A 19769-nucleotide genomic window follows, 5' to 3' on the forward strand; every position below is an offset into this window, starting at 1 on the left:
CTAGCCTCATGGATTATAACAGTACTACTAATCTGATTAGAATAATGTCGAGCATCTCAGGTATGAAGTTCATCTTTTAAGGAACTTAAAATTTTATCATTGTTAAAGCTTTGCATACTAAGCCTCAGTAAGCATCATATCTTAGTCTTACTGCATTCATACCATTATTCTTTAAGATAATTATATTTAAAGACTTAAGAAATTTTTCCCTTCAGGAAAGAAAGCACTGGAATAAAATTCCTGTCATATATGAACTTTAATGCATGTATGCCTTGCTTTTTGGAATTGACAATCAAATGGTATAAATGTTGACAGTTAAAATGTATTTTTAAAAATTCACTATTGACTTTATACAGTTGAAATATTCTAAAAAAGCTTTGAAAGTTGAATTCTTTGATTTTTATTTAGTGATAGATAAATAGGATGCCAATTTGGGTAGTTTGCCATCTCCCCCTTTTATCAAATAATTTATGAGAAATATTTGTATTTCGTTTAATTAAATGACTGAAAGTCTCTTTAAAAAATTACAAAGTAATTATCCTAAAACAAAATAAACATTTAGCTCTTTTGTAGAGTAAGAGAAAAGGTCTTCAAGCTAATTTGAAGACAATAAACTCTTAATGATCATTCATCATGTACTTAAAGAGTATCCTGACAACAAAGCACATTGCAATGGTCAGGAAAGTTTGGGAAACAATGGGTATAAAAATTGTATTTCTCTACAGGACCTCTCAGAGGATTTAGAATCCTAACATACATTGAGAGTCTCCAGAAAGGAACAAGGACATGTGTCATTTCCTAAACCAGTTCTACCATGGTACCTTGTTTTATTGCAATGCATCTCCTAGGACTGGTCTTCTATTGACTAAATTTTGGGAACCTCCAAACTAAACCAATTCATTCAATGTTTTTATTTATCAAATACACATTGATGATATAATTATGAACACTGACAATTAAATCTAGTGTTGCACGAGAGAATGTAGGAGAGAATGTACTTGTACTTGTCACTTGAGAATTTTGCCATTTTTAAAGGAATATCTGAAGCAAAGTTTCAGCAGGGTTGCCTTGAAGCCAGGAAGGACTGCCATAGGTAGGTCACCTTAATGATAAACGTGAGTTATATTAGACATTTGCAACATAATCATGACATGTAAAATAATGTAAAAATGCTTAAGAATTTGATTAGAACATGGTCCAAGCCCTGATGAAAAGATGTGAATGATTTATTGGGTCCTCTTTGATAAAAGCTTGTTTTTAATGACAGTTCTAACTGTATCCATCAGCGGAGGATAATAGCTTTGTATAATAACACACAATATATACAGAAGCACCTGCTGTCCATCTGAAAGTATCTTAAACAAAAAGGTCTGTTTGGGCCTGACATATTTCTTTCAAAGCTAGGGTTTATGTAATTTTTCTCATATTAATTATGGGAAACAGTCTTTATTGAGTCATATTTTATCTGTGTCTATGTTTTCCTGAGACAATATGCTAGGCACTTTGTAAGCCTCAAGAATTTTTGTTTGTCATGTATGAAATATTGCTAAATTAATCTTCCTCTTCAAAAATATACTATCTATACTACTATTCAATATATTTAGGTAGTAACATACTGAATGGTACTATTGTGGCCTAATCTAAACTATCTAAATTATGTAGTTACCAAACATACGGAAATGTGGACTTGGAAAGTATATTGCACAGAAATGGATATTTGCTATGTTTGTAAAGTTATATCAAGGCAGTTTTCAATATTCAATGTAGTACTGGAAACATACAGTGAGAATAAGCAAATTCCAACTCTTGTCCTAATAAAAGGAGCAAATGGACTTAAACCCCCTTTATATATTAAACTGATGCTGTTGTGATGAAAACTTTCAAGGATGGTAACAAAACCATGTATACTCAGTCAACTTTGCTCTATTACAGCTGTGCAGTTGTCAATGTTAGAATAAGGTAACTTTTAAAAAATCAGGAAGCATAACAAAATTCATATTTTAAACCTGCAGTGTGCTATTAGCAGTAAAAATGTTACTATATCTGCATATTCATAACATATCTGGTTTGGAAGAAAAAGATAGGACACAGTATATGTGAAAATGTAGAGCATATAAACCTCTATACAATCTAAGAAAATACCACTTTAGCGTATTACTTCATTTTCATTAAAATGATGAAAATGTGAATTCAGAAAATCACTTAGTCCTTAGGCTAAAGATAGGTAGATCATCAAAACCTAATATCATTTTAGTTAAATTGGTATTTGTTCAGTAAATGTTCTACATCGTAATGTGAAAAGTATAAAGGAAAACTCAAATTTGGGGAAGAAATTGAAGGGATTTTTAAAAATAAACAAATTTAGCTAATTCCATTGTTTTTTACTCTTCCCAAAGTGAGGCAATTGGTTTGTTGTCATAAAGCATGTATTACAAATAAAGAATAAATAGATTCCCCAGAAATTAGCCTGATTTTGTATTTTTTAGCTTCAGGTTTCTCAGCAAATGTGATTTGTATTTGCTTTTTGAATTTTTAATTTTTTCCTGACCTTATTTTTCTAAGGTTCCACATTCATCGCATTCAGCTCCTCTTTGTTACATATGAAGCATTGCCACGTTAGTCTCACTCTTTAAAAATGCTAAGTAAATCGTTGCCTTTTTTTTTAAATGTTTAGGAGAGATCAAAGGAGAATTCCACTTCTGCATTATTAGTCACACTTTTGGTCTAACTTTTTTTTTTTTTTTTTAGCAATTTGTCTCCCATTATAGGGTCCCATTTCTCTGTGTAGCAGGTAAATTGTTGCAACTATTCCATGTTCTGTTACTACTTGGAAATCACTTGAGAAAATGTGTTCTGGTGAATCAACACCCAAAATGTTCTAATGTTGATTTTGCTTCTTCTTCCTACACATACTAGGTATTTTTACAGCAGTTTGGAGATCTGACCTAAGCCCTTAATCATTAGATGGGGGATGACTGATTCCTAAAAGGCTGCACAGCATCATAATACTTTACCAAGGAGTCTTAAGGCTTTGGGAAAATAAAAAGAAGTTCCATAAAAAACGATTGGAGTCTCTAGTAGCTTCCTTAGTTAATGACCTCTCACCTTCTTTATTGCTTATTTTTCTTAAGTAATAGAAAATACACTGCGATAAGAAACAGATATGGGGTTCCAATCATGGTTTGGCTATGAACTAGGTGCGGGTGACAGCATCTTAATTTCCTAAAAATAAATACTACCTTAGTTCAAATGAAGCTTTTGCTGTGAGGAAAATAGGAAGCACTAGTTTCTTGAGTAAAATTTCTTAATTTCCCCCTTATATATAAAAAAATATCTCACCAGTGATCAGAAGATCCTACTTTGTGATTCTAAGACTGGTGGGGCAGCATTGGGCTTCATGTTCTATAAGAATGGGACTAAGGAAACCTTTTACCAGCTGGGAATCATCTTTGTTCATTCAATAACCACTTTGATTATGCACTAAGTTATAGGCACTCTGACTGGCACTGGGGATACAAACATGACTGAGACAGCTCAAAGAGTTCCTAGGGGGTGATAGACACATAGAGAAGTTGTCCTTCAGGTGTGCTCTCTCCACCTTTCCCCTCATTGGTACTGAGTGCTGCAGGTGCAGATGGGGCAAGCTTCCTGGCTACAGGGGTGTCCTGGTTTGCACGTCTTGCTCTGACTCGCCTTCCCAAGGGGAGAGAATGGATGCTCTCTCTCTATGGGATTCCTGGCTTTCTGCATGTGTCCCTGGATTGTGTCCATTTCCAATGAGGGTTGGGTTAGAGGAGGGACTCACAGAAGTAAAGTTGAGTCTTGAAAAGGTGCCGTTCCCTGGTGTGGCCACAAGGAATGTTCAGTTTCATAGTGTCACCATCTTAGCCCCAACATGGATCTAAAGGATGACATACATAGACTCACTGAGTAGAATCATGCCATCCAGAGTCCCGGCCTTGGGTAGTCACTGGGAAAGCTGTGCTTGGGTGGGACAACTTCCTTAGGCCCTCCTCTGGTAAAAGCAATGGGCCTGGGGCCACCTACCCGGGAGCACTTGGGGAGAGAACACCCAGCTCTTCCTCCACAGCCAGGGCTTGCCCCCGAGTGCCGCTGGGGCATGGCAGTGCGGGCCTCAGTCATGCAGACCCGGCCTGGAGGTACCAGGTGGGGGAAGGAAAAGTAGAGAACGGTGGGGGGGTGCTGGTCATGGGTAAGACGGTGAATTCAGTGGCACCTGTTCAGTCTTGCTTTTCCTGTCCAGGTGATTCTCCAGGCTCAAGATCTTATAGTAAGTTAAAAATTATATACACAGCCAGGAATTTTAGAGAAAACCCAAAAACCTGTAGATTCTGTCATTCCCAATTAAGTAAAGAGGTGGTTAAAGGATGCCTTGAGGTGCCAGACAGCCTGGGCTTCAATCCCCAGAGTACCTTAGGAAAGTCACGCTCTCCAAGCCTTAGTGTATTGACATTAGTGTAGGCCTTTTCCAGCAGCACTGTGTGGGAAGTGAGCTATTCCATGTAAAGTGCTCAGCTTGGCACCTCCTTCCAATGCATGTTTGTTGTTATTTTTATTTCCAAGTGATGCCTTTCTTCACCATCCCCAGAGAAACACAATTATGTTGAAAAATCTTTTCAGGCCTTGCAATCTAGCTCCAGGCCTCAAGCTAAGGGACCATGTAGTTGTTCAACTCCCAAGAAGCTCCTCTAACCACTGAGATCTCTGAATAGACATTGGGAATAGAAGGGAAGATTAAGCAATTTATAAAAAGCATTTGTTAGGTGTTTGTTCTTAGGAAATGCTACGTACAAGCATCATAGAATTACCACGTGCACATCTTTCCTGAAACAAAAAGGTATGAGAAAAATGATAACAAATGAAATATTTTAATTGACAATGAGTTTTGCTCACCAAGGCATGCTTAACGTGAAAATAATCAGTTCTGAGCACCATAAGCACGGGGCCGACTTCCTGCCGGGCCCTGTTTTGCTGCGTTCTCACTCCAGGTGGGGAGAGACGTGTGCTACTAGATAATACGAGTGCAGACAAGTAGTGCAGCTGAGACACAAGTGTTGGTGGGAGTAGAGAAGGAAGCATGACTATATATGTGTGTGAGGGCCAGAAAAAGTGTCAAAAGAGAGATTTGAGTTGAGTCTTGATATATGAGCAGGATTTCAACTGCAAAAAAGAGAGTTCCAGACACAGGGAATATGCAAAGCATTAGCGGCAAGAGAGCCCGATTTATTCATGGAACGCAGCAGCTCAGCTTGGCTGAGCCTAGGTCTGGGTGAGGGTGGATAGTGAGAGGTAGGTTGGCACCAAATCACAAAATCCTCTGAGCCAGTTTGGATTTTAGACCTTCCATGGTGCAAATGATGGACATTTTCTTAAGCCAGGGAATGAGATCTAAGAGATGCCCTTTATGGAATGGCTGTGTTGGTCCTGTGGAAACGTAGAGAAAGACTGGGGTTGTGAGGGGCCATGCCAGGGACGGCAGCATGGACCCCGGAGCCCAGCAGGTTAGGACGAGGGCTAAACTGAGGCCGAGTGGGAACCATCCAGAGTCAAGAGACATATCTGAGAAAGAATCTTTTGCACTTTCTGATCTGGTTTTATATAGAGAATAAATGAAGGAGAGGAGTCAAGGAACCATCTAAATTTTTTTTTCTTTAGAGTAAAACTTTATTTAGTGTGAGGAAAAAAAAAACTAATATGCAAGCTAAAATTATTGCTTTCAAACTGGCTTTCTTTGGCTATGACACACAATTTTGTTTTAATAAACATATATCTAATATCAGCTATATGCTAGGAAATATGCTAGATACCAGAAAAACAAAATTACTAAAGTCATATCCTTGCTTTCCATGAGTTGAATTTCTAGTACAAGATATGCCATCTAAAAAAATAATTACCGTGAAATTTAATAGGGTTAGATAGTAGAGGTATGTGTAAGGAATTCTACAAAATGTTCTATTATTGTTAGCATAGAACATCTCTACATAACAAGAAAGTCTGTCTCTGGTTCCCAGATGGAATGGCCCTTTAGCTCAGGAATAATGGGTGTCTGCTTAACAGAATTACATGCCTACTGTTGTGCCCTGCACAGAGAGGTATATAGTAGAAAGTGGGGGTGGGGTGTGGTGGGAAACTCAAGATGAAAACCTTTAGAAAGGACTCCTGGATTTCCTAAGTTTTGTTTACATCCAAACATCAAGAGGAGTACAATGTAATACCTGAGAGTGTGAATTTAGGAGTCACTTATTAATTAATGGTTTGACTTTGTGACTTAATACACTCTTACTTTCCTCATCTGTAAAATTAGAATAATAATAGTACTCATAGGATTGCTGTATAGACTTACTTGTGCATTTCTCAAGTCATTAATGAAATGATGTCTCATTTTAATTCCTTAAGATGGAGAACTTTCAAAATAGCTGCCCCAAAGATGAGGTTTATATTTTGCAAATGAATACCTTGTTGATTTGGTGCAATTTTTAAAAAGTCATTTTTATTATTTGATTTCATGAAAGATTCTGATGATCTGTTGTATTTGAGACTGGTTTTCATATATCTTCAACTTAATGACATGTAATATTGAAAATTGCCTCCCCATTGATTGTTCTTTGCTGTGATAATTCTTTCTCTCTATTACCAACCCGATGATCTTTCTGTCCTTCTGTCAATAATATTAGAAAAAAAGTCTTACATCATCAGATATCTTTTTTTATTCTGAGGTTTTAGTGATAAAGGGGCAACGCTTGCTGTTTCAATGATTTATCTTCTCTAACCTCTTTTCATCAAAAATATGCTTTTGTTATTGGTTTTCATTTTGAGGAGATACATGGAAAGATTAATTTAAAAGACTATTTCTGCCCTAGATGTCTGGTAGTGTTTATGTGTTTCTCAGCTGTGTTGTCACTGCTAGTGACATTGTTGGATCTATTTAGCTGAACCATTGCTCAATTAGTCTCTTTCCATTATTTATGTGTAATCATTAATTAATTAATATTATGTGCTCTTCAACAGAATAGTTAGTTACCTTGAGATATAACATCCTCAAATGGGCTCTGGTTGCTTAGTCAAAATGGAATAATAACCACTCACACCTTCCTTTGATAATCGTCCCTGCACAATGAGCTGTGCCTAGTGCAAACCCAAGCTACTGGACTATGCATTATGAATTCATTTCAGTGCTTTAGACAAAGGTGAGCTTCAGAGGACTGTGATATTCTGAAAGTTAAGTTTCCATTTCTTGTAGATAGGAAGTCCTACTCTAATGTTTTCATCACCAAAACAGTTGTTTTCTAAGGTTGTTTCTCTGAAGTTATTTGGAATTTTCCAAGTGAAAGGAAAATTCTGAAATGTCCCTGAAGCTTGCCTTCCAAAGGTGAGTGTACCCAGTGAGCACATGAAGGGGTTTCTTTATGGAACTTCATTTTCCTGTCTTTGTTAAACAAACTTTTGCTTACTTTTTTTTTTATGTCCTCACTCATGTTATTGAACATTCATCCAGTTTCATTTTTGAGATACAAAAGCATACAAAGCACTCTTTAGCTTTGGTTGAATGTGGTATTTTGATAAGTTGAAAAATTTCCCAAAGTTTACTCAGTTCTGTTTGACTGAGGCAGAGAACTGATTAAAGATATAGCAGGAATTCCTACTCAAAAAATACTCTCAATTTGGAGACGGAAAAATGGTAATTGGGCATAATTTCTATTCTGATAAGTAAATGCTATATATTGTTTGATTTAGAAGTGAATGAAAGAGAGGGAAAAGATGCCCTTTGTTTCAAGGTAGTATACTAAATTTAGAGGGAGAATATTGTGAATCTCAAGAAACCTTCAAAATTACTATTTACAGTTTAGTATGCGATGACTTCCCTTTGAGAAGTCCTTTATTTGGTGTTTTTATGCACTGCAATTAGAAAAATGTGTTAATTATATATCCATTGTCATTGGTCACAGGGAAAGATCTTTTTGGCATGATTTTTGGCATTTCTGGTGGTGTGCTGGTAAATTTTAACAACTAGCCCTCAACAAATAAGACAAAACAAAAAAACATACACAAAAAAGAAAAGCAAAACCTTGATTTATGTTTGGCAATTCTCTGCTGCAAATACTTCCACCCTGAGAGATTACAGCTGTAAAGATGATGTCACTGAATGAAGAGTTGGGAAGATACGTGCATTGCTAGCATTTGTGAGCTGTTACCAGCTGGCTCGAGTACACCACTGGTTCTGATTTTGAAACCGATAATCCCACAAGATTTTTTTAATGTGTAGTCTTCTACTATTTATGTATATCCAATAACTTGTTTTTCAAATGGTTCATACCTTGTTTCTGCAAATATATAAATGGTTAGAGTACTAAGGAGATTCTTTGCCAATATTTTTACCCTCTTTCGATGAAATCGGTTTTCAAAAGCTGTAATTCTTATATAGTTAGTATCCTCCTCCTCTTAATCTTTTTTGGTACCTTGTTTATTATAAACGAAATATCATGGGAATCCATAAGTGAAAACATTTCAGTGTATGCTCCAACTGGCTTTTAATTCACATCAATTTAGAAACTCAGAATTATTTAAAGTAGCTCTAGCTGTTCTAAGGTTTGCAATTAGCACTTTCATTTGTGCAAATGGCACTGGAAATGCAGTATCAAAACAGACTGTTTTTCTTAACAAGAAAACCTTTTTTAAAAGTTAAAAAAAAAAGTGACAATCAATTTGAACAGTACTACTTTTTCACCAAGAGAGAGCAACATAAGCACACTTTACAAAAATGCATTGAAGTGGCCATTTTACTTTGTAAAGCACTAGCACCATGTCCATTCCTTATTTACGAATCTATTGCTTTACCTGCCTCTGAACTTGATGTATGAAGTGCAGTGATTAGTTAGGGTTATGGCAGTTGATGACTGCAGGCTATAGAGACCATATTTTTGTCTTTAGATGTTTTGTATGCACATGTTTCTTCATTATGATTTTACTCATGGTACATCTTCATAAGTTTCTGGACATTGGCACTGTTTTACCTGTCAGAAATGGCTTTCAAAAGTATGCATTTTCTTCCTCTGTTATAAATGATTTTTTTAATGAAAATTGCGAGGGACTTAAATATGTGAGCAGAGTGAGTAGATTTCTAATTTTTGTTTTAAAATTATTAAGGTGCATAATATCTACCTTTAAGAGAACTGATATGTTTGGATAATTTCTCTAGGAAGATTTTAGGAGTATTAAATATAATGGGAACTCTTTGAATATAAACAACTGGGATTTGACCATAAAATGAAAGTATGAAAATTTCACTAATAAATTTTGAACTTTTAAAGTTCTGATTAATTTTATTAGAAAATTATCTGGCTTTTTTGGCTTAAAATCTTGTCTTACTTATTTGAAGAACACTATTTTCTCTCTAGATTTTCATACTTTCAGTAAAGCACAGTGTCTTTAGGTATCAGTAACTAAATATTAAACTTATATTGCTTCCATATAACAGCAGGAGAACCTACAAAACATATCAGTTAAAACTCGATAAGGCCAAATCTTAAAAACGCCAGTGAAAATAATGATTTATTATACTTATTAGACTCATGTTTTATGGCTCTTCAGATACTTGTCAACCTCCAGGGTTAGGGAGTGAGAGGAATTTACTAGGGTGAGAGAAGAAAAACAAACAAACAGAAAGTCATGGTCATAGTTACAAATAAAACAATTGTTCTGTGCTTTTAGGAAAGTTATTTTCATGTGATCTTAAATTCAGAAAAATTCAGAAAAGATTAAAACGCATCTAAAGCATTCATTTTTAAAAGATTTACTTAAAAAATCTTTATAGGTAAAAGCTTGTAGATTTAACAATTTCACGTCAATATTTGTATGGTTTCAGTGGTTTGCTGTTAGAAATATTGACAGGCATGTGTTAAGGATGTGAATACCACAAGGGGGCATTGGCCTGTGTCATTGCCTCTCTGGGATCAGGTATTGCTCTATAGCTTTCATACCCTACCTTTGAAAAAATAGTAATTATACCTGAGACCTGGGTCTAATTCCATACTTCACAAAGTTACTTAAGAAAATATCAGGTTTCATCTATTCAATAAACCACTAATTTTAAAAGTATATCCATGGATCATTTTGCCTTGTAAGTGCAAAATCCCAGTTTTTAAAATAATAACTTAGGCATTACTCTATACATTTAAAAATATTTCACTTCAGGGGTCCTCCACACAGTTAGCTCTCCTGGGGAACTTAATATATAAATTCAATGAATGAAGTCTTGACTTACAGACTTTAAAGAACCATCAATCCATCAGTCAGTTAAACTGAAATTTGTTGCACACATACTATGTGCCAGAGAGCCCGATAAGTACTAGAGAATCCATGGTAAAAATAACCCTGCATGTGGAAGACCATTCCACTGAAATGCAAAGGTCCTGGAGTGGTACAAGGTGAGGTATGGAAGGAAGAGAGAAAGACCAGTGGTGCTTGTGTGTGATGAGTCAAGGAGGATGATACAGATGAGCATGGAGAGGAAGGATCTCTTCTATGGACTTTCTTGGCCATGCTGTGGAGACTGGATGTTAAGTTCAGTGGGAGGCCACTTGAAGGCTTTAAGCACAGGAGAAATGTGATCTACTATACCTTTTAAAAAAGATAATTCTTACTCTTACATGGAAAATAGATTGTAGCAAGAGTGAATATGAGGTCAGTCAGGAGGCTGTTAAAATTGCCCAAGTAAGAGATGATGGCAGATTTGAGAAAAAAAAAGAAGTGAAGTAACCTGGAGATAATTAGAACATTTTGGAGCTAGAGAAGATAGGACATGCTGATGGATAGGATGTTGGGAGTCAGTAAAGGGAAGGAATCGAGGCTGATTCTTAGATTTTTTTTTGACTTGACATATGAGTATATTGAGATGGGGAGGAACAGACTTGGGAGGGAATGGGGATCCAGAAATCGGTTTTGGACATGTCCAGTTTGATATTCATGTACAGATGTCAGGAACATAGTTGGATATAATAAAAGCTACTAATATCTTAAGATTGAAGTAAGAATGCTGAGCACAGTGAGATTAAGCAACCTGAAATCACCTTGTTTAATTTAATCAGTGAAGCTGGACTAGAATCCAGGAAGCCTGTCACAGAGCCTACATTTTTAGTCACTCCTTTATCATTTTGGCACTCAGGGATGTATATGCTTAAAACCATGGTGTTGGAATGAACTCACTTTGGAATAGAAGGTAGATAGAGAGTAGAAAAAGATACATGGTCAAGCCAGGGGTACTTGCACTTTAAAGGAGGTGAAGGAGATGAGAAAGTAGCAAAGGAGACTGAAAAAGAAAAAGAGCAGCCGCTGAGGTCAGAGGAAAATCAGGGGTTTTATAGGGTCACCGAAGCCAAAAGAAGAAATTGTGAGTTGCAAGCCACGTGGAAGTTGAGCCAGATGAGGAGAGGTGGATTGGTCAAAATGGAACTTTGTGGTGACATCATAAAGCAGTTTCAATGGACTAAGGGAAAAGGGAGCCAGTTTAGATTAGGTTAAACATATGGGAAGCACAGGTACCAAATTGGAACTAGGAAGCCACCTCATGCTGCTATACATGTATAATATAGACAGTGAATGACATTCTGTTTTATAGGCAGTAATGTGAAAAGCATGGACTCTGGAGTCAGATAAACCTGAGTATTAATTCTAAATCTAATATTGACTAGGTCTGTCACCTTTTATTTAACCTCTCTGAGCCTCTCTTTACTTATCCATAACATATGCTTCATGTAATTCTTGGGAGAAGATGTACTGTTTACCTCCTTGCTTTTCCTTTTGTAAATGCCATTCCCTTTACTAAGAATGTGCCAAAATACCCACTGACGATCACTGTCCCCATTAATAACTGTATCAGCTCTTTATACAACTGTTTATGTGTATTTCTAAACTTGCATTAAAACTTTTGGCGTGTGATTATTTATGTTTTCCCCTCCTTTAAAATTGTGTGCTTTTAAAAAAAGGTTCCCATCTTTGCTTTTTATTTCTGAACACTTATCAGATTATCTGGCACAGAATGGGTATTCCATAAATACCTACTGAACTGACTTCAGGATTATAGTATATACTTTAGCCCACACTGAGTGAGTTGAGCATGAAGTTAGTAAGGATTTTGTGGCAATAAGAAGACAATTGGGAATGTCTGAGATGCAGATTCTGTAGGTAGCAGTACAATTCGTGCAATGGAGTTTCAGTTTAAACTCCAAATGAAGAGTTGTGGCCAAAAGAGCTTTGAAACTTCTCCCATCACACAGCATAGGGCGAAGGCATATGTCAGAACAAAGGATTGACGGTTCCCACAGAGAGAACTCAGTCATGTTGTGCAGCATTAGAGACACAGGGAGCTGCAGCAATATACAGCTATGATGGGAATTGATAAAGTAGATTGGAAGAAGGCAAAGTTTCAGGGAAAACAAGTTGGTAATATTCATCCTTGTGTACTTAGAACTAAGACTGAAACTAAGGCCTAATTATAAAGTGCCCCCTAATAACAATGAATGAGGAATGTTGGAGTTTCATTAAATAAGGTAAAATTGTTATGCATAAATCTTGATTACATTATGCATGTATATATGAAAATCTGGAAGTTGTCAGCTCAGAAGATAGAGAAATTTTTTTCCTATCAAATTCCACTGACATGTAAAGGAAAAATATCACATAAGGCTTCCTACATAGTAATAAATAAATAAAAATTAAAGTATAAAAATTAAAATTTAAGATGAGAGAACCCCTAAATCTGACAAATTTAACAAATAAAATATATTTTCACTTAACTCAATAAGGAAGAGAGAAGGAGAATGAGGGAGTGTGAAGTAGAGGGAGAGTGACAGAAACAGAAAATGGAATGAACTCTCATGTGCATGTAGAGACTGTGAAGACAGGCAGGGAGAATCGGATTTGCCCTGAAAGGTAGCAACACAGAAGTGTGAATGCAAAGTTCAACATGTATATCCATTTATCTAGATAAATTGATACAAAGAAACAGAGAACACCACATAAATGCACTAAATAAAAGCGATTATAGGTTCCTTCAAAGCAAGGATTGTTTCTCAGCTCCTAGTACACCAAAGTAGATCCATAATAAATACTTGCTAAAATGCCAAAAAGAAAACGAAAGAAAATTTTCATTGTATAACATTGCATCTTGCATCCTGCAAAGGTATTTTGCAACTATAGAAATGAATAGAGTGTATAAACTGTGGTCAGTCCTTCAAGGACTGTAAGAAATTTACTGACTACTACTAATGCTTTAGCCCATTAGAGGTCAACAATGATAGGTTCTTAAATGGTCAATACAAATACATTTCAAAAGAACTTCTGGAGAATTTCTTCAAGGCTGCATGAAATACTTGCCTTTGAATATATAGAGAAATGCAGAATGAATTATAAACATTTTCTACAATGAACTAACTTGGCATTTAATTTTGAAAACAGAGTACTATAAAATTCAGTAAATAGCATCTCTATACTTATGTTGATTTGACTTTGGAATTCCTCATAGCCGCATCATTTCTATATACTTTCCTTCTTCCTGGTTTTCTTTTGACAATGCGAGGAAACCATTTTTCATAACTTAATAGTTTCTAGAAGATAATACAGGGAAACATAAAGAGAGAAATTGGTTTGAAGCACTTCTACCCAGGAAAGCCCATTCTTCCACATGCTCAGGTTAAGAAAGGGGTTTAGATGCCTAGGGTGAATATTGTGTTGTACAGAAACTTACTTTGTCTTATTCTGCTTTTTCCAAATTATCATTTTGTTATCGTTGTGCTTTTCTTCTAGGTAAGCCTTGGGTTATTATTTTAAGATGTGCTTAGATTTTTCCCAAAGAGAAACAATATATAACAGTGGTGTTTGGCATAGAGGCTAGGAGCGTTGGGTAGGAATAACCCACTCAGTGTATCACATGTATAGAACCTGAGAACTGGTGGCTTTTTCCACAGTGTGACTTTCGCTTTGAGATTCCAGGGCACTGTTTAGGGGAATTTCATTTCAGTGTCTTGGGCCATTAAAGGGTGAGTGGGTGGATTGTACCCAAAGGATTATTCAGAGGGGGCTGTACAAAATCTTGGTGCATACACACTGATGAGCGTACGTAAAGTCTGGTCTACAGGTGATAAGTAGACTGCGATGGCCATTAAGTTCTCCTTGGATGGCAATGGTGAGGACACTAATATAATTCCTCAGCACAGGTGGTGTGCAGTAGTCTCTTGGTATCTCTCAGAATGGACTTGGGACAATGAGATGGTTGCTTGTGCCTCTCAGGTATGGTGGTGTCTGGATTTTGCTCTGGGTAAGTTCTGGGTGCACCATGTTTTTCCTCCAGGTTGAGCCCTGGGCCTCACTGACCTCTCACTCTAGTCAAATATCTTCCATTATTGTCTTTCCTCTTCCAGCCCACTAAATCTTTGTCTCCTTTGGGATGCAGTAACCTGGCTCTTTTTTTGGTTATTTTGTTGTTGTTGTTGTTATGGGCAGGCACCGGAAATCAGACCCAGTTGTCCGGCATGGCAGGCGAGAACTCTGCCAGTGAGCTACTGTGGCCCTCTTTTTGTCTTTTTAATGCTGTATTTATTGCATAAACTTTATGCCCTGAGCTTCTTTAGTGCTTTGCCTTTTTTACTCACCCAAATGTCCCCAATCATGCTTTTGGAATTAAAAAATAAAGTTTTCCTTATAAAGTAACTTGGTTCTTGGAAGTAAAAGCTTTAGCTTTCACAATTTTGTCCCTGCTATATGTTTCATAAATCTATTTTAAAACCCAAAAAGTGAGCGTTGACTATTTCTTTTTCTCCTTTTTTCCTTTCGAACTCAAACAAGGAGGGTCATTCATTATTGAGTGTTGAGGGAACCCACCATGATTCCGTGGGGCTAATGGGCCCACCCATGCCGGGACAAGGGGAGCAGTAAGGTAAGCTTGTGCTCTCATCATTTGACATCATGAGGATGTGCATTTTTCAAGCACTAAATGCTCCAAGTATCCAGGCTCCAGCCACTTTAATGGAATCCACATAGTGTGTATGTGTCTGTGTGTGTGTGAGTGAGTGTGTAGGGATCACATGAAGTTAGCTGCAGCATGCCCATATCAGAAAAAGAGGGGACTCTGAAATACCCACAAATGGAACCTCACAAAGGAGTTAATATTTGAATACACAGATGGCATGTAAATAACCAGGGATAGCCAAGAAAGAACTATAAGTATCACCACCTAAATGAAAATATTTTGTTCGTTTCTTTAGGCATTCCTTCTTTCCTTTCCTGATTCTGGAAAAGCCAAGTGCAGATGGTGGAAGAGATAGAGGGAGAATGAAAGAACAGACTCTGCCCAGCTTCTCTACTGCAGGAGCTTGGAGTCAGGTTAGACCTAAGCCCATGCTGTGGGGGGGGGGGGAGCTTTGAATGAGAAGTGTGGTTAGAGTTTTACATTTAACGGGACTGGACCTTGTACTAGCTGGAAGCCAGTTAAAATTACTGGAATGAGACTGATTTTTTGTAGTTGTTGAAAATGACTACAGACCTGTGGGAACTGCCTGAAATGTCACTAAGGAATGGGAAAGCGGAATCTGACATGTTGAAAGGCAGTGGTAGCAGGAAAATACAGCTGCTTCCTGTTTGTATTCATTACATTCAGCCCTTTCAATAAACTGGTTTACACGTCTATTGATTCTTATGTAGTCATACAGTGACTAATAGCTACCCACACTACATCTCAATAGTGTGAGAGCTAACAGAAGGAGAGTCAGGTAGAGCATGGAAATGTCCAGATTTTCTAGCCCACAGAGAAGGATGAATGGGTGATCCATATATCTAATGAGTGTGTGCCTAGAGTCCAGAGCCTCTTTTGTACTACATTTCCTTATTCTCCCAAGCCCTGGACTAAATTTATCAATGTCCTCCTTTTAACTTCTGTCTATGCTTTCTGAAATCTTTTGGCAAAGTTATCCTCACCATCACCTAGACTTGACCTTGTCTTTGATACCTCTTAGCTTTACAATTCACATTTAATGGTTGACAAGCCTATAAATTCTATTTCTGTAGCAGCCTTCAAAAACACTCCTGGTTTAAGCTTTCATTGCTTCTCGTTTGAATCATTAATTTATTCACAAATGTTGGAAGGCTAACTGCTAATGATAAGGCACATAGATAAATAAGAAGTGATTCCTATTCTCTTGGCACGTGTGGGGGTTTAGAGAGAGATGGTCTTGTGAGCTATTATAATGCAATATGATAAATGCAATAGTGAACATATATTCAAAATGCTATGGAAATCTGGTGAAGGGAACAGCTAACTGCTCAGAAGAATGGAGATGACTGCACAGGGAAGGGACATTTGAATTGGGCCTTTAAGGATGGAAAAAAGCAAGGAAAAAAAAAATAACCATTAGGCAAAGGGAATATCATTTGCAAAGTCCCGGAGGCAATGAAGGCTGTAAATAGTTGGTTCCTTACAGCTGAAACTAGAGACTGAGGAGGGAATTGATAAGAGATGAGGTGAAAGACAGACATTTTTAACATTTTAGATTATTTCATTAGAATAGATTTACAGGAATGAAAATGCCAAGTGCCATTAGTATTTCTGCAGAGAGCAGAGCGTATTCCAACAGAGGCTGAATGGGTATTAGGAAACGTCAGGAGTGTGTTTGTGTGCATTTATGCTGAGGGACGAGACAGATAAAGCAAAAATTAGGTCAGGTTCAGATTTTGACTGAACTGACCTAGTATGCTATACCTACTATTGACGGAGGGCTATGAGGAGCCTACATACATTGTAGAAACATGATTTTAGTGGTAATGAGAAATACATATTATAGGAAATTGAGACGGGGGTTTATTGCAATAGTCCAGGTGAGAGGTAATGAAGACCTGAAACAGGGTGGTGTGTATTAAATGAAGGGACAAATTGAATGAGAGAAAATTCTAAGAGATCAGTGGCTCTCAACCTGGCTGAGTATCCAAACAACTTATTGATAATTTTATGGATTCAGAGGCTGTATCCCGCCCACCTGAATCAGAATCCCATGGGATCTGTAGAGTTTGCTGATTAACCAGGTTTGGGAGCCATGGCACTTCTTGACGTGCCTTTGCCTTCTTACCTATTTCCTTTTACACATAGCTATGATCTAACCTAACCACGAATAGTAAACTGCTAACCACTACCAACTACCTACTACCATGAGATCTCTTCTGCAAGCACTTTTTTTGTCCCTGTGTGTTTACATCCAGCATTACTTTTCCCGGAATGTCCTGTTTCCCACTTCTTCATCTGCACAATTATTACACATCCTTGGAGGACTGCCTTAACTGTAATCTGTCCTATAAAGCTTTCTCACATCCCCTTCCTTCCTCACCTGACTCTACCTTGCCTTTGCCAGTAAATGAGATGGTAACCTGTCCAACGTGCAACTTCCCTCAAGCTCCAAACTAATTTATCCATAATTCACTTATGGAACCCCCACCTTCTACCTTGTAATGTGGGCACATGTGAATATAACTTATCTCTTCTGTTAGACTGTAAACTTCGTAGGAAGGAATTGTGTCAGGTATATAGTAGATGCTTGGTAAATAATAAATGAGGGAATATGGTTAATCATTTTTACTGACTTACGACTAAAGAATAGTAAAAATCCTTTTTCTCTCTTAACAGTGGGAGGGAGACACAACTTAAAAAGATACAAAACATAGCTTTTTATGTCTTCCAGTTTGATCAGTATATTTGTACATTTTTCAAAATTAAGGCATATATTTTCTTATAATAGCATCTAAATAGATCAATGCTATTCATTCCTTCATTTTAATGGAGATTAATTTCCTTTCAAAGGAAAACTGTAATCCTTTCAATAGTAATTGTCACAGAAATGAGTCCAATAATTCTGTTCTAAATAGGAGGGAAAATCTCAAAGAAACACTGTCAGATAACTGTGCCCATGTTATTGTGAAGGGTTAGAGCTCCTCTCCAGGGAACCCTTATTAAATAGCGCTGCTATTTTTCCGGTGACCATCTTTGTATTTCCCCCTGTATACTAAATTGCTTTCTTAGTAATGCTAAATTATTTCTAGCAAATTGTAAGCAAAATGAATGAACAGACATTTATTATTTCATTTTTGTCTTGTTATGTTTTAGATTTGGGATATCCAGTTTTGTAAATGATAGCTATGATATATCAGTCCATCTTTACACATGCTCATGCTTGAATGCATCTGCTTCTTCTCCCATATGGAAGAGCGTCAATCATGATGCATGCCTGTTAAGATACATCCTGGGTCTACAGAAAATAACCCATAACGATTTGTTATGGAATAATACATAATATTGTATGAAAGCACAAGAGACTTGGTCTTGGCTTTACAAAAACCCAAATAACTTTGGCATATTTTTTGGTAGGGGGAGACAGGAGGTATTCCTTTTCCTCAATGCTTGTAGTTCCCTTATAATTCCCCCTGCTCCCTGGGTGACTGAGACATTTACCATACTCTCTCTGTACCTCAGTTTCTTCATTTATAAATAATTCTTACCGAGTTGACAATGTTTTTGCAGAACAACAAATATAAATGCTTTGAGAATGCTTTGCAAGCCTCCAGTACTCTGTAAATGCTTAATGATAATAATATACAGTAGGACATCGTCCCTTGAAAACAGCAGGAGCGTTTCCTTACATAATGACCTGACAGATGGGTTATGGTATCTAATCCCCTTAAACCCCCAAAGCTCTTTGATAGTGGATGTTGTAAAAGGCCAGATTAGAGCACATGCTGCTCTTTTATTGAGACTTTTCTTTCAGTATCTGTGCCATGTTCAATTGCTTCCTTTTCTAAGTACATTACACGTTAACCTACACCTGCAGGAACAATTAGGAACCAAAATAGAGACTAAAGGACACTGCACTTCAGTAGGAAAAATTAGTTAATGCTTGTTGTCCCCAATATTAAAAATCCACTTTGGCCTTCACGTGTGGCTTTTATAGACGGTTCCTGCCCTCCTAATTCCTGACGATTAATCTCAAGCTGTGGGTATTTGTCAATGTTGAACACAGGCTTTTTGTGGTGTGCGTGAGAGAGATAGTTCTCTATGTGATGAGAACAGAGCTTTAGTGATATTAATTCTAAACCACTGAGGCTTAGGCAAACCATAGGCAGTTCAGGGTATTTGTAGCATTTATGTAAGAGTTGGAGCTTTTAATCAGTGAAAATGAAGAAAGGATGATTAGCAGTTATTCCACTGTACCTTTAATTCAGCTCTTAAAACTGGATTGGACCAAGAGGTAATTTACACGTCTCTATTTCATGGGCTTGTCTTTTGAGATTTACTATTAATGTTGTCTATTTCTAAAACATTTTGTGATGATTCCTTAACCCAAATTCATCATCCTTCCAAAGTTTTTCCTTGCGTACTGAAAGAAGTCTAAGTAGTGAATTCACTCATGGTGTGTAACTGGTGCAATCAAAGGGGGAACATCACAGCCAATAAAAGTTACAATTTTTTTTTTGGATGTGTATATGCCTGCACTGAATCAACAATTAAATCTCTCTCTCTCTCTCTCTCGTGGTAAGTTATATACAACTCAAAATTTTCCATTTTAGCCATTTCCAAGTGGTATTAATTACATTCCCAGTGTTGTGCTACATCACCAACATCCATTACCAAAACTTTCTCATCATCCCAAAGAGAAGTCCTGCACCTGTCAAGAAATAATTCCCTATTCCTTTCGCTTTACCACCTCTGTGCCCCACCC

General features: G+C 37.0%; 1 protein-coding gene across 7 annotated transcripts in view; it reads left to right on the forward strand.

Moving 5' to 3' along the window:
- TTLL7 (tubulin tyrosine ligase like 7) overlaps nucleotides 1-19769 on the forward strand; it is a 212516-nt gene that overhangs the window by 164568 nt on the left and 28179 nt on the right. For 3 of the 7 annotated variants that reach the window (XR_013159370.1, XR_013159372.1, XR_013159373.1), the window contains exons 23-24: nucleotides 5-60; nucleotides 15279-15396. The gene's annotated coding sequence lies outside the window, so the exon portion shown is untranslated. Of the gene's footprint in view, nucleotides 1-4; nucleotides 61-1035; nucleotides 1094-2916; nucleotides 4151-15278; nucleotides 15397-19769 lie in introns of those variants that run through there. The other 4 variants (XR_013159371.1, XR_013159374.1, XR_013159375.1 and 1 more) reach the window with 3 other exon arrangements.

This window comes from Tamandua tetradactyla, chromosome 11 (genome assembly GCF_023851605.1).
Source record: "Tamandua tetradactyla isolate mTamTet1 chromosome 11, mTamTet1.pri, whole genome shotgun sequence".
NCBI lineage: Eukaryota > Metazoa > Chordata > Mammalia > Pilosa > Myrmecophagidae > Tamandua > Tamandua tetradactyla.